This window comes from Aquarana catesbeiana, linkage group LG08, assembly GCF_042186555.1.
Source record: "Aquarana catesbeiana isolate 2022-GZ linkage group LG08, ASM4218655v1, whole genome shotgun sequence".
Lineage (NCBI taxonomy): Eukaryota > Metazoa > Chordata > Amphibia > Anura > Ranidae > Aquarana > Aquarana catesbeiana.
This window is the reverse complement of record NC_133331.1, coordinates 94,833,007-94,848,351: the sequence shown is the minus strand read 5'-3', so window position 1 is coordinate 94,848,351 and position 15,345 is coordinate 94,833,007. Positions and strand designations below refer to the sequence as shown.

General features: G+C 40.7%; 1 protein-coding gene across 1 annotated transcript in view; it reads right to left on the bottom strand.

The window, feature by feature from the left end:
- The window catches only part of KAZALD1 (Kazal type serine peptidase inhibitor domain 1), a 99,033-nt gene extending 83,794 nt beyond the window's left edge, over positions 1 to 15,239 (bottom strand). The window contains exon 1 of the mRNA XM_073596171.1: positions 15,036 to 15,239. The gene's annotated coding sequence lies outside the window, so the exon portion shown is untranslated. The remainder of the gene's footprint in view (positions 1 to 15,035) is intronic.
- Between the last annotated feature and the right edge of the window lie 106 nt (positions 15,240 to 15,345).

The following is a 15,345-nucleotide window of genomic DNA, read 5'->3' as shown; positions in this document are numbered from 1 at the left end:
GATGTGTTCAGAATGATCCACTAATTAATATTAAGAGGGCAACCCTCATAAACTAAAAAAGGAACAAAGTGCGTACCGTGCAATAAAGTGCAATAAAATACAGTGAAAAAGCCGTCTGCAGCAGGATCTAACAGTGTTCACATTCCACTCATAAATACATAAAATCATATAATGATTCCACGCTACAGCAATACATAAAGTGCAAAAAGTGCCCAGTAAGCAGGGTAAATAAACAGTGTGCAAGTGGTGCCCAGTAAGTTGGGATAATAATATAGTGTAAAGGTGATTAATCCATGAACTGGTGTAACAAGCCAGGGACATTAGATTCAATGTGGTGATTGTCTCTTAATCAAGCATTTTTCAATAAATGTCCAAAAAAGGAAGTTTCTTCAAAATGCGTTTAAATAAACTACACAGCAAAAAGGCGAGAGGTGTTCAATCCCATAAATGAGCTCACAGAACTCCCACCTTGATATCTTGAAATATCAGCATAAGATAGTGTACAGAAATCTGTTCTGCTATTCCAACATCCACCACCAAGTGGAACGGAGGACCCCCTGGTGGTGGATGTTGGAATAGCGGAACAGATTCCTGTTCCGCTATTCCATACAGCATAGTGTTGCCGGTTCGGCTTAAAGGTTCAAGCACTGTGACTGACTTTCACTGCAGAGAAAATCTGATACATCCTGTGGCAGAGGATCGTACGGATTTACCCCCCAAACAAGTCTGTGGCAGAGACTTTTGATTCCACCTAATTATCTAAATTCTACCGGGACATTAGTTACTAAGATTCTATAAGAAGATATTTGAGTTTCTCCTGAAAGTTTCCTTTTCCGCCTCTTTCCTGCTACTTCCTAAAGTTTGTTTGTTCAATAAAGCATTGAAAACGTACTCCAGTGTTGGTGTGTGTGTCGTCCAGAGGTAAACTCAACGGAACCCCTAGACCCGGTGCCGGTAAAACCAAGGGAAGCAAGGTGAAGGTAACAGACCCGCTTAAACCAGCAGCTCCACCGTGAGTTAGTGCTACATGTGTTTTTTTCATTTGCGAATAATCATAGCAACTGTTGTCACCGTCTCACCAAGCTGCTTGGCGATGGTCTGGTAGCCCATTCCAGCCTTGTGTAGGTCTACAATCTTGTCCCTGACATCCTTGGACAGCTCTTTGGTCTTGGCCATGGTGGAGAGATTGGAATCTGATTGCTTCTGTGGACAGGTGTCTTTTTTACAGGTAACAAGCTGAGATTAGGAGCATTCCCTTTAAGAGAGTGCTTCTAATCTCAGCTCGTTACCTGTATGGAAGACACCTGGGAGACAGAAATCTTGCTGATTGATAGGGGATCAAATACTTATTTCACTCATTAAAATGCAAATCAATTGGATATTTTTGTTGTTATTCTATCTCTCACTGTTAAAATAAACCTACCATTAAAATTATAGACTGATCATTTCTTTGTCAGTGGGCAAACGTACAAAATCAGCAGGGGGTCAATTACTTTTCTCCCTCACTGTAGTAAATAATGATAAACCAAAAATTTGTCACCAGAGGTGAGGGAAAATCTTCCAATAGGGGCACCTCTTAGCTGGGTACACACGGGAAGTTTTTTATTTTATTCAACCCAGCAGGCTGAACAAAAAGAAAAAAAAATGTACAGATCGCCAAACTAACACATTGGATGTTAATGCAGCGATATCCCTGCTGAGTTATTTGCTCTGGTGGGGAGCAGTCCCCCTTTCAGAACACCACAGATCAGCGCTCGCAGCCATAGTCTGCAAACTCTGATCGGATGCTGGTTTTTCAGCATGCTTGATCATCATTTTTAGGTGATTTTCGGCCTGTGTGTACCCAGCTTAAGGCCCCTTTCACAGATTTTGTTCTGAACAGCTGTTCAGAGCAAAGTAGGTGGATGACACATCCGTGTCTGCTCAGTTTCTGCAGAGCGGACACAAACAGAGTTTGCTCTATAGCGGCCAGTTGTGACTGGACTCTGCTGTCCATTTACACCCGACTACCCTCTGATCTGCTTTAATGGAAGAGGACAGATCCCCCTTCCATTTTTTTAGCGGACCGAAAAGGTAGAACACAAGTTCGTTCACACCCTCCACCTGCCAATCAGGCCCGCCTAAAAAACTGACAGGGGGACCTTATCCAATCAGCTGTGTGAAAGGGGCCTAAGAGTGGAATTCCCCTTACTCTGTAGAAATTTCCTCTCACTTGTCTCAAGGACAGGAAGTGAAGCAAAATCTACCAAAGGGAGCAACCAGGAAACAATAAATTTACAGAGCTTTAAACTATTTACTACTGTAAGCAAAACAAAAAAAAGCTTGTATTATTTGTACAGCCATCTTGAATGATTATATGTATTATCCAGGCAAGGGACAGTGATAAAAGGTTCCTGACTTTATGCTGCTACACATTACTAAATCTAACAAAGTGCTCAAAGACCACTGATCTCCCATTCGTGTTTACAATGCATTTTATACTAAACATTAAAACAGTAAAACCTGATTCTGAATCATACTAATATGGTTTCCAACACTGTAGTATTGCTTAATTTGTGACATTTTATTTTATAGTTGTCAAATCAAAATTTACATGAAAAAATAAAAGCTGATCATTTTAAGCACCCATGTCAGTGGTAAATGGTTTTCCTAAGGCCTCATGCACACTGGACGTTATAAAAACGCCAGTGCGTTAGAATGCCATGTTTTTGCAGCGTTTTTTGCATTAGGGTTTACCACATTTTTTAGCATTTGCGTTTTTCAGCAAAACTATACTGCCACAAAAGCTTGAGGCGCAAAATAGCTCATAAACAAATGGATAGCCGCATTTTTCAGCGTTATAGCATTTTTACAGCTGAAAAACTTCTCTTCAAATGCAGTAGTGCTGAAGCATCATGTGGGGTCAACATCTATTTTTGAACTATCATAATGTCTCATAGAAGACACAATAATTTAAATCCTTGTGTTTGCTCACAAAGTTCTGACATGTGTCAGCCCCTGGTCGCAGTTTCTCATCTTGTGACTTGCTACAAAATTATAATGCAGTCTAATCACTGGGGGAAAGAGGAGACTGAGGGACATGCTTTCCTGCCTTCAAAGAGCCAAGGCCATGTCTCCTCCCCCCCCCCCCCAAAGCTCAAGGACTGTTTTTTTTATTAAAAAAGGTAAAGCTTTTTCTGAAAAATGATACTGTTGCTTTAAATTGTGACATCTCAGGAATGCATTCATGTGAACACATAAAGTTACTTTATGACCAATTTGAGTATAAAATATATGACACTGTACAACATAAATCTATACTGTATGTGTACTTACCTTTTAGGAACAAAGTGTGCTAAAACAAACAAAATCTGCAAAGGTCCATATTCACATACCTAATACAGCATGTCATGGTGTTCCATTTACTGCTAATAAACATAGACACATTCAGAGAGAACACAGGGCGATTACTTCAGCCTGTAACTTTTCATTTGGAAATGAAGCTTCATACATATATTTGGTATTGCTGTCAATGTGAAATGCAGGATGGCAGGTTTATATAGGCAGACAGATGGGATTGTTCTGCTGGGTTATTCTTCAATATATTTTGTAGCTTTTCTGGTTCAATAGTAAACTTGATTTGTGTCTGGTTTTATGAGCTAACCCTTTTTTCTTGTAATCCCTTCTTAATGGCTAATAGTACCAAACAATTGAGAAGAATTGAGAAGAATAGAAATAATAGGCCTTGGAAACCTATGCTGTCATACATATATAAATACAAGTCCTAGCAAGAGCCCTTTACTGGTAGTGAATCAGCTTGTTTTGAGAATGTAGTACCCAGCCACAGACAAGGCTGAAGTGACGCTCTCTGCTCTATAAAGAAGCGAATGCATTGAGTCATTTAGGGAATTCTCTAAATGGAAGGCGGAAGACTTTTACAAAACAGAGAATTATATTTAATCCTAAAAGTGTCACTTATACACCCCAGGAATTTGGTAGAGTTTACCATTTTTGCACCTATTGCCCTTGGTGTACTATACTATGCAATAACAAAATTTGCTGGAACCAATGTGTATATAGAAAATCTCCATGCTCAAGTTAAATTTCTCCCGCTGTGCCCTCCATGCCGGGTACAGATGGTTCATGGAACCACTCATGCTTCAATGCATAAACAAAAGAAAGGAACTTTCTGCACACCAATGAGCACGCCTTTTTTGGGTGAAGTGCGTTAGAGGGAAGATTTCCAAGGCCATGGACTGTCATAATTGTTGACTTCCAATAAATCTGAATCTGTGTGATGTCATCGTTGTGCAGAGAGTTCTTTCCTCAACAAAATGCACTAAGTTAATTTGCCCACTTGTGCAACAGATTGTCTTTCTGTAAAGACTTAGCAAACAACTGCTTCAAAAATTAAGTGTTTTAAATTTGCTGGCCATCTAAAACTGATTTTTCTCTGCTGGGTAAATACTTATTTAATAAGTATTTGGATATTTAACCACTCTCCGGCTTCTTATATCAACAAAGGATATGCTTACAACAAACTCCTGGGCTCTCAAGCCTCAAAATCTTCAGACTAGAAATAAGGACGTTTCTGCTAGGGTTCTTGGCTCTGCCTCCACCAAAAACTTTATTTATATTACAATTGTGTACCACCCTGATGTTTAGGCAGGGTTGCTAGCAAATTTACCTGCCAAGTGATAGTTGCCTTGGCCGATTGATAGGAGGTCAATTGGTTTCACCCTAACTCTGGAATTGCTGCACTTCTCTCTTCTGTAACTAGATGGCTGAGTAACTGGTGGCATTAGATAAGACAAGGGCATTGCAAGGACAGATTAGGAATAGATGGGGTGTCCCAGCCAATGGGCAGGGCTTTTCTTAAGTCCCTTGGCCTGATGGGAGAGCCTATTTATTTTGGTGAGGTCAGGTGATCGGGGTTCTGTGCCACCTGGACGGCTGTCTGGGTGGACATGTGTCGTTTAGCCCCGGGCTGCTAGGCCAGAGCCCAAAGGCCTATCCCAGAGACATCTGGCTGCTAGGCTGTTTGAGGACTGTTTAGTAGGAAGTGGGTGGAAGGCGCGTGATCAGACGCTTACATCAAGAAATGTATGGTTTATTTATGTAAAAGAATACAGACATATAGTCATATAGATATAAAATCATACAAATACTACATAATATTAAAAAAAAAAAAAAAGGAAAAAACAGGTAACAAAATAAGTACTAGGAAGTTAAAATTGGGGTGTGCCCATATTGAGGCAGGTATTTAAGAAAGGCTGACGCGTTTCGAGGAAAACCTCTTCATCAGTGCCAGGAGAACTGGAGCACAGTCTGTATGGGCCGGTAGGCCGACATGTGTACATGGGGAGAGGTGGTGTTGCTAGTAGGAGGATGTGTCCTGTGATGGACAATTGATTATTCCAAGTTCCATACCCAGGTGTTCTATGGATGTAAATAGATTGTATTTTCTTTTTGCGGTGCTGTTAGGCTGTCAGATGTGCCTGTCTCAGGAGAAGTGTGTAGACACAGCTGCAAACTGTAAAGATCCTTTGGAGTGGAGAGCCGTGTGATCCTGGCAGCAGAAGGGGGGGAGGAGGAGGAGGAGGAGGAGGTGTCCTTGAGGCAGCTGATGCCTGGATAGAAAGCGTCTTGCTGCCTAGGGATAGGAAAGGTTTTCCTATCCCTAGGCAGCAAGACGCTTTCTATCCAGGCATCAGCCGCCTCAAGGATACCTCCTCCTCCTCCTCCCCCCCTTCTGCTGCCAGGATCACACGGCTCTCCACTCCAAAGGATCTTTACAGTTTGCAGCTGTGTCTACACACTTCTCCTGAGACAGGCACATCTGACAGCCTAACAGCACCGCAAAAAGAAAATACAATCTATTTACATCCATAGAACACCTGGGTATGGAACTTGGAATAATCAATTGTCCATCACAGGACACATCCTCCTACTAGCAACACCACCTCTCCCCATGTACACATGTCGGCCTACCGGCCCATACAGACTGTGCTCCAGTTCTCCTGGCACTGATGAAGAGGTTTTCCTCGAAACGCGTCAGCCTTTCTTAAATACCTGCCTCAATATGGGCACACCCCAATTTTAACTTCCTAGTACTTATTTTGTTACCTGTTTTTCCTTTTTTTTTTTTAATATTATGTAGTATTTGTATGATTTTATATCTATATGACTATATGTCTGTATTCTTTTACATAAATAAACCATACATTTCTTGATGTAAGCGTCTGATCACGCGCCTTCCACCCACTTCCTACTAAACAGTCCTTTCCAGACCACCCCTGGTCAGCTAAGGCAGCGGGACACGCTCCATCATCTCCCCCAGTCCTATCTCTGACTACAATACTACCTTTGTTTTACAGCAAACGATCTCACTAGCGCAGGAGTATTTTTCACCATATCTTGTTCACACTTTTGCATTAGGCTGTTTGAGGGCCTATCCAGAAGCAAGAGAGCAGCGTAGGGTTGGGATTGTGGCTTGCAGTCCAACCAGAAGTAATGGTTCTGCTGCCCGGAGAGCTTATTCGTGGTCGGAGGTAGAGGGTAAGCTGTTGCCACTAAGGGACCATTCACCTTACTACCAGGGACCACTGTGAGTAGCTGAAGCAAGTACTCTCACCAACTGGGGACAGTGAAGAATTGGGAAACTTCAGCAGATGTCAAGCCAGGGACTCAGCCAGTGGAGGTGACGCTTGCAGAGCAATAATATTGTGTGCCAAGCCAGGGACCAAGCAGGCTAGTGGGGTGATGCTTGAAGAAATATCTGTGAGTGCCAAGCTAGGGACCCAACAGGGATGCGGGGGCTGACGCTTGAGGAAGATACTGAAGGAGAAGATTGGTTGAGCTCAGGGGATCCAGTGGCAGTGGATCAGCAAGTCTAGTGAAAGACTAGGAGCTCAGTTGAGTGAAGGTCTACAATGGGAGATTGTAGATGACGTATTATAGTAGAATAAGTTCATTACAACCTTTGTTAGAAACTGTTCAAGATTGTTGCTATAGGAGACAGCGGTCCTACCCCTGCAGATGTGGTGTCTTACTGGATGCCTTTTCCTGCATGGCTGTCTACCTATAGGAATCTGCCAAATTAACATTGCAACTACCAAAGGGTGTCCTGGCCCTAACCCGCTCTCCCACTGTTCTGTTTAAGAGACAATAAATCTTTGCATTCAAGAAGTGTCTGGCGCCCATGAATCTATCTTACATTACACCCACCATGCCTCATAACCCACTCTACACAGAAGGATGTCAGCTGTCCCTAGACCTGGAAGTCATCATCGGGCCTCAAGGGCCCCGAGACCTGCTACAATTGCTAAAGTCAAACCTCAAGACCTAGGGCCACACGTAGGTTTTGTAGAAACATGTGTCAACCCTTCTGTCTTACTGCAGTGCACTGCAATGTCATATATTGTGAATGGCTCCCTAATGCATTGTACAGTAAAGGGCAAAACAAACCACAGCACACACACAGTGCATTGGAAATAAACATGTCTTATGTATTAATTGGTCTGGTAACCACTTCAGCCCTGGAAGGATTTACCCCCTTTATGACCAGGCCATTTTTTTGTGATATGGCACTGCATCGCTTTAACTGACAATACGCGGTCGTGCGATGTTGTACCCAGACAAAATTTACATCCTTTTTTCCCCACAAATAGAGCTTTTTTGGTGGCATTTGATCACCTCTGCGGTTTTTATTTTTTGCACTATAAACAAAAAAAGACCGACAATTTTGAAAAAAAAGCAATATTTTTTACTTTTTGCTATAATAAATATCCCCCAAAAAATATATAAAAAAAACAAATTTCTTCCTCAGTTTAGGCCGATATGTATTCTTCCACATATTTTTGGTAAACAAAGTTGCAATAAGCATATATTGATTGTTTTGCGCAAAAGTTATAGCGTCTACAAAATAGGGGACAGATTTATGGCATTTGTATTACCATTTTTTTTTTTTTTTTACTAGTAATGGTGGCGAACTGCGTTTTTTATCGGGACTGCAACATTGCGGCAGACAGATCGGACACTTTTGACATTATTTTGGGACCATTGACATTTATACAGTGATCAGAGCTAAAAATAGCCACTGATTACTGTACAAAATGTCAGTGGCAGGGAGGGGTTAACATTAGGGGGCGATCAAGTGGTTAAGCGTGTTCCTTCAGCGTGTTTCTAACTGTGGGGGGATGGGACTGACTGGAGGAGGAGACTGATCGGTGCTACTAAGTACTAAGAGCAGACGGTCTGTCTCTACCCCCCTGACAGAACGGAGATCTGTCTGTTTACATTGACAGATCTCCATTTTGTCCTTCTCAGGAGCAATCGCAGGTAGCTAGTGGCCACGCGCATTGGCTCCTACGTCACGTAGCAGGCACGCGCCCCTATACTCCTTAAAGCGCCCACAGTACAGCTACGGCGATTCACGCAGGAGTGCCATACAGCCACCGTCAGACGGCGTGCGGTCGGCAAGTGGTTAAAGAGTCAATTCATAAATGAATGTAATGCCTTAATGCAAAGCACATTAGCACATGTTGCAATACATGTTAACTCACTACAACAGACTTTATAGATAGAAATAGGCCCTTACATCATGCAGAGCTATTACAGACTTTCAGAACAACTAGTAATGCAGCATGTAGCTTTTTTATAGTAGTAACCAAAACTTTTTTTTGTTTTGGATATAGTAAGAAATGGTTAAAATCTCTGTCAGTTTTTTGCCATCTGTGTCTTATTGGAGAGATTTCCCTTCGCTCCCTGTCCCAAAGACACATCAAAAAGTGAGCGGAAATCTCTCAACCACAACAAGTAAAAGTGTCCTAATTGGAAGATGCCACCACTAGTCTTGTTCCAGTATCAACTCAAAAATGTGGATTTTCCCTCACTTCCAGTCCTGGTGCCAGTGGTCACTAGGACAAATAAAGGAGGGTCAATTTCCACAGCAAGGACAAAGACAGCAAAAAAAAAACAAAAAACAAAACAGTCCAACAGTGTTAATAATAATTTTAGTATTCTATCCAGAACTAGAAAAAAGAAAATGGGCTTTAGACACTTTAAAGTAGACCTTGCACAAAAAAATGCAATGTCTGCTTTTTTGTCCCACAGCCTTCTCCTTCCCAAAATGTACAAGCAAAATGAACAGAAAAAGTTAGTTAATATACTTCCATCAAGATCTCGGGGATGATGATGAGTAATCCAAATTTCAAGTGAAGACACTATTGTACTATGCTGGAGGTATTCTCAAGAGATGTGGTGTACTCCATAATGCCTGGGAACTCATTGGAGGATTTGTAGGATACAATACAGAAGCTGGCTAAAGTATAATTATCAACCTTTTTTACCACTTTTTTTCTGTCTTCTACAATTTGTGAGGAAGGTCTTGAAAAAACGAGTAGACCTTCTATGGTAGTGCAATGTCTACTTAAAGGAGTGATAAGTGCTTTCAGAACCTGCAACTTTCCTATCATTATGGCACAGACCCACTTCTCAATGAACTATTAATGATGCCCAGTGCCCACCCTGAGCTCATTACCTTATTTTTACTGCTCCTCCAGACCATCAGATATAACATATCAGGTCACAACCTCCCCTGCGCTCATTGCCTCATGTAACCCTCTTACCAGCTCATCAGTTAATCTATCAGGCTGCAGCCCACCTTGAGCTTACTGCTGTATGTATATCTCCCTACTAGACCATCAAACATAATATATCTGACTACAACCCACCCTGAGCTCATTGACTCATGTAAACCTCCTACCAGATCTTCAGTTTTTCAAGCTACAGCCCACCCTGAGCTCAATGCCCCTTGTACACGTGTCTCCTCCAACCCAACGGATTATATATCAGGTATCAGGTTTACAGAGAAGCTAATCTGTTGATCATGGTGCAATAAGCCTACCATATTTTGTTAATGCACAGTGAAATACTCTAAGAGCAAAAGGTGCAGTATTGTCCTACTTGGAAGCACAAAGACGATGTCCCCAAATAACCTCCTACAGTCTTGCCACTTTAGGTCATGACCTGTGTGACCTTTCACTGCAACCAATCTCCAGCTACATTCTTACTGGTTGCATCTTTGTGTCATGTGTTTAAACTTTTACAACATTTAACTGCCCTTTGTTGCCGTAACAAAACCCTAAGCCATAAAGGAATGTCTGTAAATTTAATTGTAGGAACATGAGAAGGTAGCTGTGCAAAAAGACATAACAAAAGAGAGTTTTTTCATTGTGGATTAGTGCATTAAGGTTTAAAAGTAAATGGCACAACAGCACACTGCACCATACGGTTAGTATGCACATTGTCATGTGAAGAAATATGAGTAGGCCCCTAAGGTTGGATTCAGACTTCTGCACTGCTTTAACACACATTTCAATAAGGCAAACCCATTCACTTTGAATAGATTGCCAATGCACTACAACGCAGGCAAAAACATGCCTGACACTTTTTTTTTACAACCCAACACATTGGGGGGAGGGGTTACTAAAACTGCAAAGTGCAAAATCTGGTGTAGCTCTGCTTCCAGGTTTTATTGTCAAAGCTTAATAAAACTTAAGTGAGCACGCTGAAGTTAGAAGCTGATTGGCTACCATGCACAGATGCACTAGATTCAGCCTCATGGACATTGCATGTTTTTACAGCTGCGGTTTTTGGCTTCAGGCATTTTTTCTGCAGCCAGTAAACTCCTCAACATGTTATCCTATCTGTCCAAGCACACATAGGCTGTTATCAGCAGGGCGTTTTCTGGCTGGAAAAAAAAAAAACAAAACTAGTGGATTTTAAGAAGAGTTTTTCAGCTGTAAAAACGCTCTAACTCTGAAAAAAGATTAAAAACATAAAATGCTGCTTTTCGTTTATCAGCCATATGCTTTTGTGGGAGTATAGTTTTGTTTAAAAAAAAGCTAAAAAACGCTACAGCTAAAAAAACGCTACTGCAAAAATTATGCAAAACTCTTTCTACAGCTAACGCTACTGACATTTTTATAACATCCAGTGTGCATGAGGCCTAAGTGCTTCAATTTTAGTAAATCTCACCCATGGTTTGTGCATTATGACGTGTTATAGTGTGGATGCCTTTTTCCACTACTGCACAGTGCATTTAGGTGCCATTCACAATAAATAACACTGTAAGGCACCACACACACAGCTGTGTTTTGTGTTAAAACACACATTTTTCTGAATGTTAACTTTTCAAAAAGTCTGAACTGACCATTACTTTTTTTGTTGGGAATCATTATGGGCTTGATGTGTGAAAGTGTGCTATACCTAATACCTTTGTTACCCATATCAATCACTCATTTTCCAGAATTCATTTTAATATTCACGTGTTTGAAACCCAGACTTGAAAATAAGTCAAGGATGCTGCTTGGTTGCTATGAGCAACAAGAAAAATTGCCTTTAGCAACCTTTCTGAACACCAGGTCTATACGTAGAAGGCCCACGTAAGAAGATGAGATCTGTACTTGGGCCAACTTTGACAAATACCATTTCAAGCTCAACAGGTTTCTAGAGTACGACACAGAGAAAGCTGGGACGATATTTTCAAGACTAACTGGCTGGCACCATTGCTGCTTGGCATCCTATAGATCCAGTTTCCACTTAGTGCAGCCAGCAGCGTGCTATACTTGGCAGGATGGATCAGGGTCCTGAAGTGCAAGACTGCACAATGGCCCCTCTTCCCAGTCTTAAACTTCCAACTTATACAGTCTGGAACCAGGAAATGCCTACCATAGCACACGTCTTCCTTTGAGTGAAGCAAAAAGCAAAAACATAAAATGTGCAATGATGGAAATAGTAATAATTAGCCAAGATGTGTGTTTTTTATGTAATCTAGCTGGAAAACCACTCAGCTCGAAGAATGAAATGTCCACAGCATTTCTTTAAACTATTACAAAAAGTGACATGATTGGCAGACTGTTCAGGAAACTCTGAAAGTCCTCTGGTTTTAATTATACGTGTCAGGTATATGAAAATAGAAAAATTTGGTCCATATGCTTTAAAAGGAAACCACATTCCAATTTTTCTAATCTACTGAAAGCAATAAAAAAAAAGTATTAAATAGCACCCAGATAACCTTTATACATAAAACCAAACTTGTAGAGTTGCTATTGCCACAGCTTTTTAGAAGATTATATAGGATTTTAGCATCTAAAACAGCTGACAGTCTGCTGCAAGGAATTCCGATAAGGCTGCTTTTATTTGTTTTGGTCTTAAGCAAAGTGTTTTTACATTCTTCTGGATTACATCAAGATCACAGAGCAGAAGGAACTTTACTAGCATACTCACTTGCCTCATTCTTTAGCCAAACCTCCCAACCATGGACAGCAAACAGACCACATTCATAGCCTGCTGTTCACTAGCATACAGTCTGGTACTTCATGGCACAGAAAGAGTAAAACATAAAACAGGCATCATAGAGAATGCCACAAAAATGTTAAATAGTATACAACAGATACTCAGACAGTGTGACATTTCACTCAAGGTTAGAAAAAACAGTAGCAAGTACATAAATGTGAGTTTATGCAGAGCAAAGTCCCAAAGTAATCAATCAAGAGGATTTAACCTTCCAACAGTTTAGAGCAGTTGGAACTCTAAAATATGGTTGCTGATTGGTTGCATTGAACTCATGCACTTAGCAAATGTCACTGAACCTAATTATTTACAACCAGATCAATCTAACTTTGGTATTGCCAAAAACAGTCATAATGAAAAATGTGTAGGGACTCACTGGAAACCAATACAAAAATCACCTCTTAAAGGAAACCCAACAAACTGAAAAATCTACATAATAGGTTACAGGAATCAAATATCAGCACTCAGTGATACCTGCAGGTATATCTCAGCAGCTTCATGGACACCCTCGGATCATCCAAAATTTAGCAAACCAGGGACTTCTTCTGGTAGCTGGGAGCTGTTCTGACCACCCTTGCTTTACTCAATTCCCTCTTTGCCCATTCCAGTGATAGGTGGCATGACCAGCCAGGAGTAAGCTTCAGGAGGCGCCAGAGGGCAGGTCTGGGTTTCACTTCTCCAGGAGATGTCAGAATTTGCACATTAGAGCTCCCTGGGTTTCAGGGCTGCTAGGGTTCTTATTCTAGATTGTAAGCTCTAACAAGCAGGGCCCTCTGATCCCTCCTGTATTGTAAGTTTACTGTCTGCCTTCATGTTGTAAATCGCTGTGCAAACCGTTGGCGCTATATAAATCCTGTATAATAATAAAAGTTTTGTACAGACACCCCTGCCCCTAGTTTTTGCAATTATTTATAAATGCAGTTTTGTAACGGTTAAAAATTGACAGGTTTGTTTTAAATGATTTAATTACATTGCACTGAAATCTGGCTATTATAGTTTTCCTTGCCTCAAACATCATGCTGCTTACATTGTGTTACCTGCGTAAGCCTGTATACGATTACTTACAACTTTGGAAAATGTTTTAAATTTATGATACACAGCTCAACAACCGAAATCAGACACAGATGTCTGTGTCTATTTGACTACAAGTGCAAACTAAAGTGCAAAGTGCAATTGAAATTGCACTGAAATTGCACTTGGAAGTGCAGTCTCTATAAATCTGAGGGGTAAATCTGAAATGAGGGGAAGCTCTGCTGATTGTATTATCCAATCATGTGCAAGCTAAAATGCTGTTTTTTTATTTTCCCTGCATGACCCACTCGGATCTACAGCGACTGCAGTTCCAAGTGCACTTTCAGTGCAATTTCAAGTGCACTTTGCACTTGTAGTGCAAAGTGGATTTGCCTTTTGTAAATAACTCCCATTATGTAGTAACTCTTAACAACCAATCAGAAATTAGGAATGCCAAGGGCCAAAATTGGCAAACCAAAAGCACTGAGTTCAATAATCCATAGCAACTAACAAGAAACCAGCAATGCAAACAGCTATAATTTGCAACGACCTATAACGGTCAACGACATGCCAGCAATGCAGAGGCATAATTTGCAATAACCTAAATGAGAATCCAGCAATGCAAAGAGCCATAATTTTGCAGTAACACATCTATCAATGAGAAGCAAGCAATGCAGAGCCATAATGTTAAATACCCTATATCATACAAGGAGAAGCCAGCCATGCAATGAACCATAATTTGCAATAACCTAAATAAATCAATAAGAAGTCAGCAACGCAAAGACCCATAATTTGCAATCACATATCGATCAATGAGAAGCCAGCAATGCAAAGAGCCATAAAATGCAATAACCTATATTGATCAGTGAGAAGCCAGCCATGCAAACAGCCATCACTTGCAATAACCTATACCAATTAATGAGAATTCAGTAATCCAAAGAGCCATAATTTGCAATCACATATCGATCAAAGAGAAGCCAGCAATGCAATGAGTCATGATATGCAATAACCTATATTTGTCAATAAGAAGCCAGCAATGCCAAGAGCCATAACTTCCAATAACGTATAGCAATCAATGAGTAGCCAGAAATGCAAGGAGCACTAATTTGCAATTACCTGCATCAACCCACGAGACGACAGTAATGCAAAGAGCCATAATTTACAATAGCCTATGTTGATCAGTGTGAAGCCAACCATGCAAACAGCCATCACTTGCAATAACCTATAATAATCAATACAGCAGACAGCAGTACAAAGAGCCACAATTTGCAATAACTTATAGCAACCAACCAACAGCTTACACAAGTATGTATTGAAACTCACACAAAGTGAACGCTGGTTGTTGTGCCTTTTTATAAATAATTTGCAATATGTAATTAAAGACAGAAAATATTCTTAAACAAATTGTTGAAACCTGTCATTGGAAAAAAAACTTCTTATTTTTAAATAGATAAATATCCCTGGAAATTAAACTATAGCTGCTTAGAAAGACAAATATTTAAAAATGTAATTAGTGTTCCCTTACTGGCAGTATGCAATTGTTTGCACCAAAGAAGAATGGAAACAAATTACAGAAAAGGGAGTTAAGTGTCGTTTGCATTACTGAAAGCTGCATAGAGGCAGCACAGCGATAAACGGTGAACGTAGTAGAAAAATCTAAGTTCTCTATTGGGTGTATCCTTCCTTACCTCTTGCTCAGTCTCTCCTAGAGTTGGCAGCCTCCTGTGTGAGTGATTGGCAGTGCTAGTGAAGTGTCTATAGGAAGGTTCAGTAGTCTGCTCACAGCTGATGTGTTGAAGGGTTACAACCTCTGCAGCGTAGACTGCCTTTTCAATAGCCTTTATACTGTCTTCTGTTTGAATGGGAGTTAGTGATGTCAAACTGAAATGTGATTCCTCCTAGACCCTTCCCCCTATCCACAGACTACTGTTAGGATTTCTCTGTACTTGTGTTTCTATCCTCTGCTCCCTGTGCAGAAGAAATCCTGAATCCATCACT